Below are 8,350 nucleotides of genomic sequence, written 5' to 3'. Positions count from 1 at the left end.
TATATATATATATATAGAGAGAGAGAGAGAGAGAGAGAGAGAGAGAGAGAGAGAGAGAGAGAGAGAGAGAGAGAGAGAGAGAGAGAGAGAGAGAGAGAGAGCTAATGGGAAGGAAGCAACAAAATTACTTTAGTGGTTTCTGATAACCTCACTCGCAGCCTAAGTTACCAAATAAAAAGGATTAGATGATTTTGAAAGAATCAGAAAGAAGAAGAAGAAGAAGGAACCCAAGATACACTTTCGTAACTGGTCGCAAGAATGTGCGATGAGTTAGTCAAAAATGACATACAGAGTCTCATGGCTTCTTCCCCCCCTCACCTTGCACCTTCCAGCTGACGCCTGTAGGACTTGTATTAAATTGACTCATCACGTTTTCTCGACAGCGCTGCTGGGAGCAGAGAGCCAGCTGTTTGTTGAGAAACTCGGGGTGGTGTTGGTGGTGGTGGTGGTGGTGAGGTCGGGGAATGGATGTTACCTGCTGTGGTGCGTGGCAAGTGGCTGAACTTGGCTGTCAGGGTAAGAAGTTTGTTCTGGTGTATAATTCTTCTTCTCCTTCTTCTTTCTTCTTTCTTCTTGTTCTTGTTCTTCTTGTTCTTGTTCTTCTTCGTCTTCTTCTTCTTCTTCTTCTTCTTCTTCTTCTTCTTCATCTTCTTCTTTCTCCTTCTTCTTCTTCTTCTTCTTCTTCTTCTTCTTCTTCTTCTTCTCTCTCTTATTATCATTCTTATTCTCCTCCTCCTCCTCGTCCTCCTCCTCCTCCTCTTCTTCTTCTTCTTCTTCTTTTTCTTCTTCTTCTTCTTCTTCTTCTTCTTCTTCTTCTTCTTCTTCTTCTTCTTCTTCTTCTTCTTCTTTTTTCTTCTTCTTCTTCTTCTTCTACTACTCCTCCTCCTCCTCCTCCTCCCCCTCTTCTTCTTCTTCATCTTCATCTTCTTCTTCTTCTTCTTTATCATCCACCAAAGGCAAACAGTTAGCATGCGGGCAGCGCCTCACACAATAGAATCACCTTTGCCTCACAGTACTATACAAGATATGAAAACAAATAGGACATATTTTTGTCTGTGTGTGGGTCCTATGTTTACAACGCTCCTGTCCTATGCCTCCAGACCCCCTGCCTCGCTCTGTGTATCTAAATGGTCGATAAACCAACTCATACTTGAGCCCATCCCGCATACTCATCAATTATACACAGCGATGCTTTTTTGTTTTTTTCTTTCTTCTTTTAAGGATGATGCTCTACCTTTAGATACTAAGCCTAACGAAAGCCCTTGGGGTCTGGCCTTCGTGCCTCCTTCTCCTCTACCATGGCGCCCTAAGGGTTATCCTAGCTTGCTTAGCTTGGTCGTGGGACTGGTCGAGGTACTGGTCGTGGGACTGGTCGAGGTACTGGTCGAGGTACTGGTCGTGGGACTGGTCGAGGTACTGGTCGAGGTACTGGTCGAGGTACTGGTCATGGGACTGGTCTAGGTTACTGGTCGTGGAACTGGTCGAGGTACAGGTCGAAGGACTGGTCATGGCACTAGTCGTGGGACTGGTCGAGGTACTGGTCGTGGGACTGGTCGTGGGACTGGTCGTGGCATTAGTCGTGGCACTAGTCGTGGGACTGGTCGAGATACTGGTCGTGGGACTGGTCGTGGGACTGGTCGAGGTACTGGTCGTGGGACTGGTCGTGGAACTGGTCGAGGGACTAGCCCAGTGTAATTTCATACAGAAGCATTATTCTTGTAAGAAGTTCACATGATGACATTATAACACTTACTGTATCTCTCGTAGTAGATTAAATTTGAACACTAAAGTGGAAGTGAAGTAGTATTATCTTCCTTGTCACGAGGCAGAGAATTTGAACTACCTTGAATGTCTCAGAATCACTTTGAACTAATCTGAGCTACCTTAAATGGCTTACTAGTCTATATAGCTCTGAATGTCTTTGAGTTACACTTTGAAGCATTTAGTAGCATTTGATTATTTTCCCCAAGGCTGGTTTCAGTGACGAAAGATTCTCTGCATTATAACCTAAAGGTCTGATGATGGCATTAAGTAATTTCCATAGTTGTGTATATCTTTAAAAGTGAAATTTAGCGGAGAAATATCTTTAAGAAAAAGCGATATAGTGGCGGTATATATATTTCTTTTTTTTTTCGCTGAGAGCCACGCTTAGCAACAAGCGTTTTACGCTACCCACATTTTATAAGCTTGTCTTAAAGTGTATTTGGTGTCTGAAAGTTCTTGTTTTATCGTTTTATATCACGAACCATCGATCACTGGTTACCCCCAGATGGTCTTTGTATCAGAGCGCCGCCACCGCACGGTACACCCTGGTCTATGATGGTCAGTTACGGTCTGAACCTCTTGTTGGACAGACCATATAAGCTAAGCTGTCCTACGCTTATGACTCATTCCATTCCCTATACACAACTTTTATCATCATTAAAGCTATAATATATTTTCTATGTACATGAATTTATCTTTTTCCATTGGAAACTTACTGGAGTCGACGCACCTACATTTTCAGAGATTTCAAAACACACATTTAGACATATTGGTGACAAGGCTGTCCAAACTTCCAGAATAGTTCAAAAGGCCCCCCCGGCCCCCCTCAGAGAAACTCCCACAGCTACACTAGAACGAAACAGATTCTTGACTTTGATTCGTATAGTGTTTACAGCCTCCATGATATCTCACCATATACACTCATGGAAAATGTATGAGTACTTGAAGAAATATTTCATGAAGATGTCCCGGAAATCAATGGAAGAGAGAGATCAGTATCAAGAGAAACGGGAAAATATGATAATCGTACCCATCTTCAGGGTAGCGAAGATATGCTAATCACCAGACAGAGCCACAGCTTGTTGTGGCAAGAATGGACACTTGAATTGCTGGCAGACGATTATTAGAGAAAGAGAATAATTCCCGAAAAACAAAGTTACCAAAATGGAACAGCGTTTGGTGATAAAGAGGGAAGTCAGTCAGTCATTAACAGATCATACAGATCTGTGATATAGTGACCAACATTCAAGAATAATAAAGTAAGATTTCTTGGTATGGTATGAAGGCTTTTGACACTTGCCTCCCACAGGAGATAGATTTAGAAAAAAAAAGACCTTTAGGTGGATGTAAAGGGAAAAATCTCAAACAACAGAGCGAAAAAAAAAAATTGCCCAATTGACAAATAGAAAATGCCTAAGTAAAGTCGTCCTCTTTGGCTGCGTCTTAAGACTGTTTATATGCTTAATGTGTATAACTTACTTAACAAAGGATCTATTATCGTACCTGATTATCTTTTAGAATGAAACGAAACTCATGAGAAGAGAGTTACCCGACTTGAAATCCCGCAAAATACAAAAGGAAATCAAAATTAAAATCAAAATCAAAATCAAAAGGAAATCAGACAGTAACAGACCACTGGGGTCTTTCGGGGCTATTTGTGTAAGGAGGAAATACCAGAGACTAAACTCTGTTCGGGACGAGTAGAGGAGCAGACACATGAACGAAGGAGAGATACTTGCAAAACGGTGTTACCGGACTCAGCCTGTTCGAGTTTACACCGCAGGTTAGAACGTCATCTTTGACGAGGCTTTATCACTGTGAGTACGATGCAGTCTCGTCAGAGAAACTTCTAATGTCTCTTTCAACGGAAAAAAAAAAACACTTTTGTTCATGTCACATAAGAGAAAGTCAGTCTCCACAAAATGCCGAATAGGTAAAAAGAAGCGACATAGTGACAACGAGGCTAGAGTGTGTTTAACACGTAGCCTATGGGGTAAACTTCAGTGTCCTGTGTGTCAACCAAAATACACATTAAAAAGAAATGTGAAGTTGGTATGATTAACACGTAGCAAATGGGGTAAACTTCAGTGTCCTGTGTGTCAACCAAAATACACATTAAAAAGAAATGTGAAGTTGGTATGATTAACACGTAGCAAATGGGGTAAACTTCAGTGTCCTGTGTTTCAACCAAAGTACACATTAAAAAGAAATGTAAAATTGGTACACAAATCAGTCTCAAAGCTACTCTCATTCACAAGGACGGACATAATTGTTCTAAAAGGTATCAGAACATAACATATAATAGCTAAGGTTACCAAGCACGAGTCAAGATGGATGTGAGGGAAATACTATTATAGGTAAGGGAAGAAGCGAGTGAGAATAGTGATGAATGAAAGAAAAAAAACAAAACACGTTCGATAGAATAGAGAGATTGATGAATGAAGGACCATGAGTGTAAAAGCTCCCTTCCAGCTACGTACAGATAGGTAGTAAAACACACACACACACACACACTAGCTGGTCCAGCCAGAGTGGAGCAGTGCGCCAGACTGGTGGTGGTACCTGGACGGTGTGAGTGTGGCGGACTAGTGGTACCTGGACGGTGTGAGTGTGGCGGACTAGTGGTACCTGGACGGTGTGAGTGTGGCGGACTAGTGGTACCTGGACGGTGTGAGTGTGGCGGACTAGTGGTACCTGGACGGTGTGAGTGTGGCGGACTAGTGGTACCTGGACGGTGTGAGTGTGGCGGACTAGTGGTACCTGGACGGTGTGAGTGTGGCGGACTAGTGGTACCTGGACGGTGTGAGTGTGGCGGACTAGTGGTACCTGGACGGTGTGAGTGTGGCGGACTAGTGGTACCTGGACGGTGTGAGTGTGGCGGACTAGTGGTACCTGGACGGTGTGAGTGTGGCGGACTAGTGGTACCTGGACGGTGTGAGTGTGGCGGCAGAACAGAAGCTCCTCAGTGGTCCACTGACCGTGGTGCAGGGAGGTGGTTGTGTTGCTGCTGCTCCGTGCGGAGAGCGTGTTGGGTGTGCGAGCGAGGCTCTTGCGCTTAATCACAACACAGTAATGGAAGACCTATCATCACAACACACGTATGATACACCGTCACAGCACAACAAGTGAAGGTTATGATCACAACACGGTGTACAATACGAACATGACCGTACGACATGTATGGTTGAGCATCTGAACGTAATATGGAAAAGATGATAGCAATATAGCATGTGTGATTGATCGTCGTAACATAGCATGTGCGATTGATCGTCGTAACATAGCATGTGCGATTGATCGTCGTAACATAGCATGTGTGATTGATCGTCATAATATAGCATGTAAGATTATCACAGCAAAGCAAGTAAAGTTGATCACTACAACATAGCATGTAAGACTGATAATCACAACGTAGCATGTAAGATTAATCATTATAACATAGCATGGAAGACTGATCATTGCAACATAGCACGTAAAATTTAATCATTTCAACATAGCATGGGAGACTGATCATTGCAACATAGCACGTAAAATTTAATCATTTCAACATAGCATGGGAGACTGATCATTGCAACATAGCACGTAAAATTTAATCATTTCAACATAGCATGGGAGACTGATCATTGCAACATAGCACGTAAAATTTAATCATTTCAACATAGCATGGGAGACTGATCATTGCAACATAGCACGTAAAATTTAATCATTTCAACATAGCATGGGAGACTGATCATTGCAACATAGCACGTAAAATTTAATCATTTCAACATAGCATGGGAGACTGATCATTGCAACATAGCACGTAAAATTTAATCATTTCAACATAGCATGGGAGACTGATCATTGCAACATAGCACGTAAAATTTAATCATTTCAACATAGCATGGGAGACTGATCATTGCAACATAGCACGTAAAATTTAATCATTTCAACATAGCATGGGAGACTGATCATTGCAACATAGCACGTAAAATTTAATCATTTCAACATAGCATGGGAGACTGATCATTGCAACATAGCACGTAAAATTTAATCATTTCAACATAGCATGGGAGACTGATCATTGCAACATAGCACGTAAAATTTAATCATTTCAACATAGCATGGGAGACTGATCATTGCAACATAGCACGTAAAATTTAATCATTTCAACATAGCATGGGAGACTGATCATTGCAACATAGCACGTAAAATTTAATCATTTCAACATAGCATGGGAGACTGATCATTGCAACATAGCACGTAAAATTTAATCATTTCAACATAGCATGGGAGACTGATCATTGCAACATAGCACGTAAAATTTAATCATTTCAACATAGCATGGGAGACTGATCATTGCAACATAGCACGTAAAATTTAATCATTTCAACATAGCATGGGAGACTGATCATTGCAACATAGCACGTAAAATTTAATCATTTCAACATAGCATGGGAGACTGATCATTGCAACATAGCACGTAAAATTTAATCATTTCAACATAGCATGGGAGACTGATCATTGCAACATAGCACGTAAAATTTAATCATTTCAACATAGCATGGGAGACTGATCATTGCAACATAGCACGTAAAATTTAATCATTTCAACATAGCATGGGAGACTGATCATTGCAACATAGCACGTAAAATTTAATCATTTCAACATAGCATGGGAGACTGATCATTGCAACATAGCACGTAAAATTTAATCATTTCAACATAGCATGGGAGACTGATCATTGCAACATAGCACGTAAAATTTAATCATTTCAACATAGCATGGGAGACTGATCATTGCAACATAGCACGTAAAATTTAATCATTTCAACATAGCATGGGAGACTGATCATTGCAACATAGCACGTAAAATTTAATCATTTCAACATAGCATGGGAGACTGATCATTGCAACATAGCACGTAAAATTTAATCATTTCAACATAGCATGGGAGACTGATCATTGCAACATAGCACGTAAAATTTAATCATTTCAACATAGCATGGGAGACTGATCATTGCAACATAGCACGTAAAATTTAATCATTTCAACATAGCATGGGAGACTGATCATTGCAACATAGCACGTAAAATTTAATCATTTCAACATAGCATGGGAGACTGATCATTGCAACATAGCACGTAAAATTTAATCATTTCAACATAGCATGGGAGACTGATCATTGCAACATAGCACGTAAAATTTAATCATTTCAACATAGCATGGGAGACTGATCATTGCAACATAGCACGTAAAATTTAATCATTTCAACATAGCATGGGAGACTGATCATTGCAACATAGCACGTAAAATTTAATCATTTCAACATAGCATGGGAGACTGATCATTGCAACATAGCACGTAAAATTTAATCATTTCAACATAGCATGGGAGACTGATCATTGCAACATAGCACGTAAAATTTAATCATTTCAACATAGCATGGGAGACTGATCATTGCAACATAGCACGTAAAATTTAATCATTTCAACATAGCATGGGAGACTGATCATTGCAACATAGCACGTAAAATTTAATCATTTCAACATAGCATGGGAGACTGATCATTGCAACATAGCACGTAAAATTTAATCATTTCAACATAGCATGGGAGACTGATCATTGCAACATAGCACGTAAAATTTAATCATTTCAACATAGCATGGGAGACTGATCATTGCAACATAGCACGTAAAATTTAATCATTTCAACATAGCATGGGAGACTGATCATTGCAACATAGCACGTAAAATTTAATCATTTCAACATAGCATGGGAGACTGATCATTGCAACATAGCACGTAAAATTTAATCATTTCAACATAGCATGGGAGACTGATCATTGCAACATAGCACGTAAAATTTAATCATTTCAACATAGCATGGGAGACTGATCATTGCAACATAGCACGTAAAATTTAATCATTTCAACATAGCATGGGAGACTGATCATTGCAACATAGCACGTAAAATTTAATCATTTCAACATAGCATGGGAGACTGATCATTGCAACATAGCACGTAAAATTTAATCATTTCAACATAGCATGGGAGACTGATCATTGCAACATAGCACGTAAAATTTAATCATTTCAACATAGCATGGGAGACTGATCATTGCAACATAGCACGTAAAATTTAATCATTTCAACATAGCATGGGAGACTGATCATTGCAACATAGCACGTAAAATTTAATCATTTCAACATAGCATGGGAGACTGATCATTGCAACATAGCACGTAAAATTTAATCATTTCAACATAGCATGGGAGACTGATCATTGCAACATAGCACGTAAAATTTAATCATTTCAACATAGCATGGGAGACTGATCATTGCAACATAGCACGTAAAATTTAATCATTTCAACATAGCATGGGAGACTGATCATTGCAACATAGCACGTAAAATTTAATCATTTCAACATAGCATGGGAGACTGATCATTGCAACATAGCACGTAAAATTTAATCATTTCAACATAGCATGGGAGACTGATCATTGCAACATAGCACGTAAAATTTAATCATTTCAACATAGCATGGGAGACTGATCATTGCAACATAGCACGTAAAATTTAATCATTTCAACATAGCATGGGAGACTG

The sequence above is a fragment of the Panulirus ornatus genome, chromosome 4, assembly GCF_036320965.1.
Source record: "Panulirus ornatus isolate Po-2019 chromosome 4, ASM3632096v1, whole genome shotgun sequence".
Lineage (NCBI taxonomy): Eukaryota > Metazoa > Arthropoda > Malacostraca > Decapoda > Palinuridae > Panulirus > Panulirus ornatus.
This window is presented reverse-complemented; position numbering follows the sequence as displayed.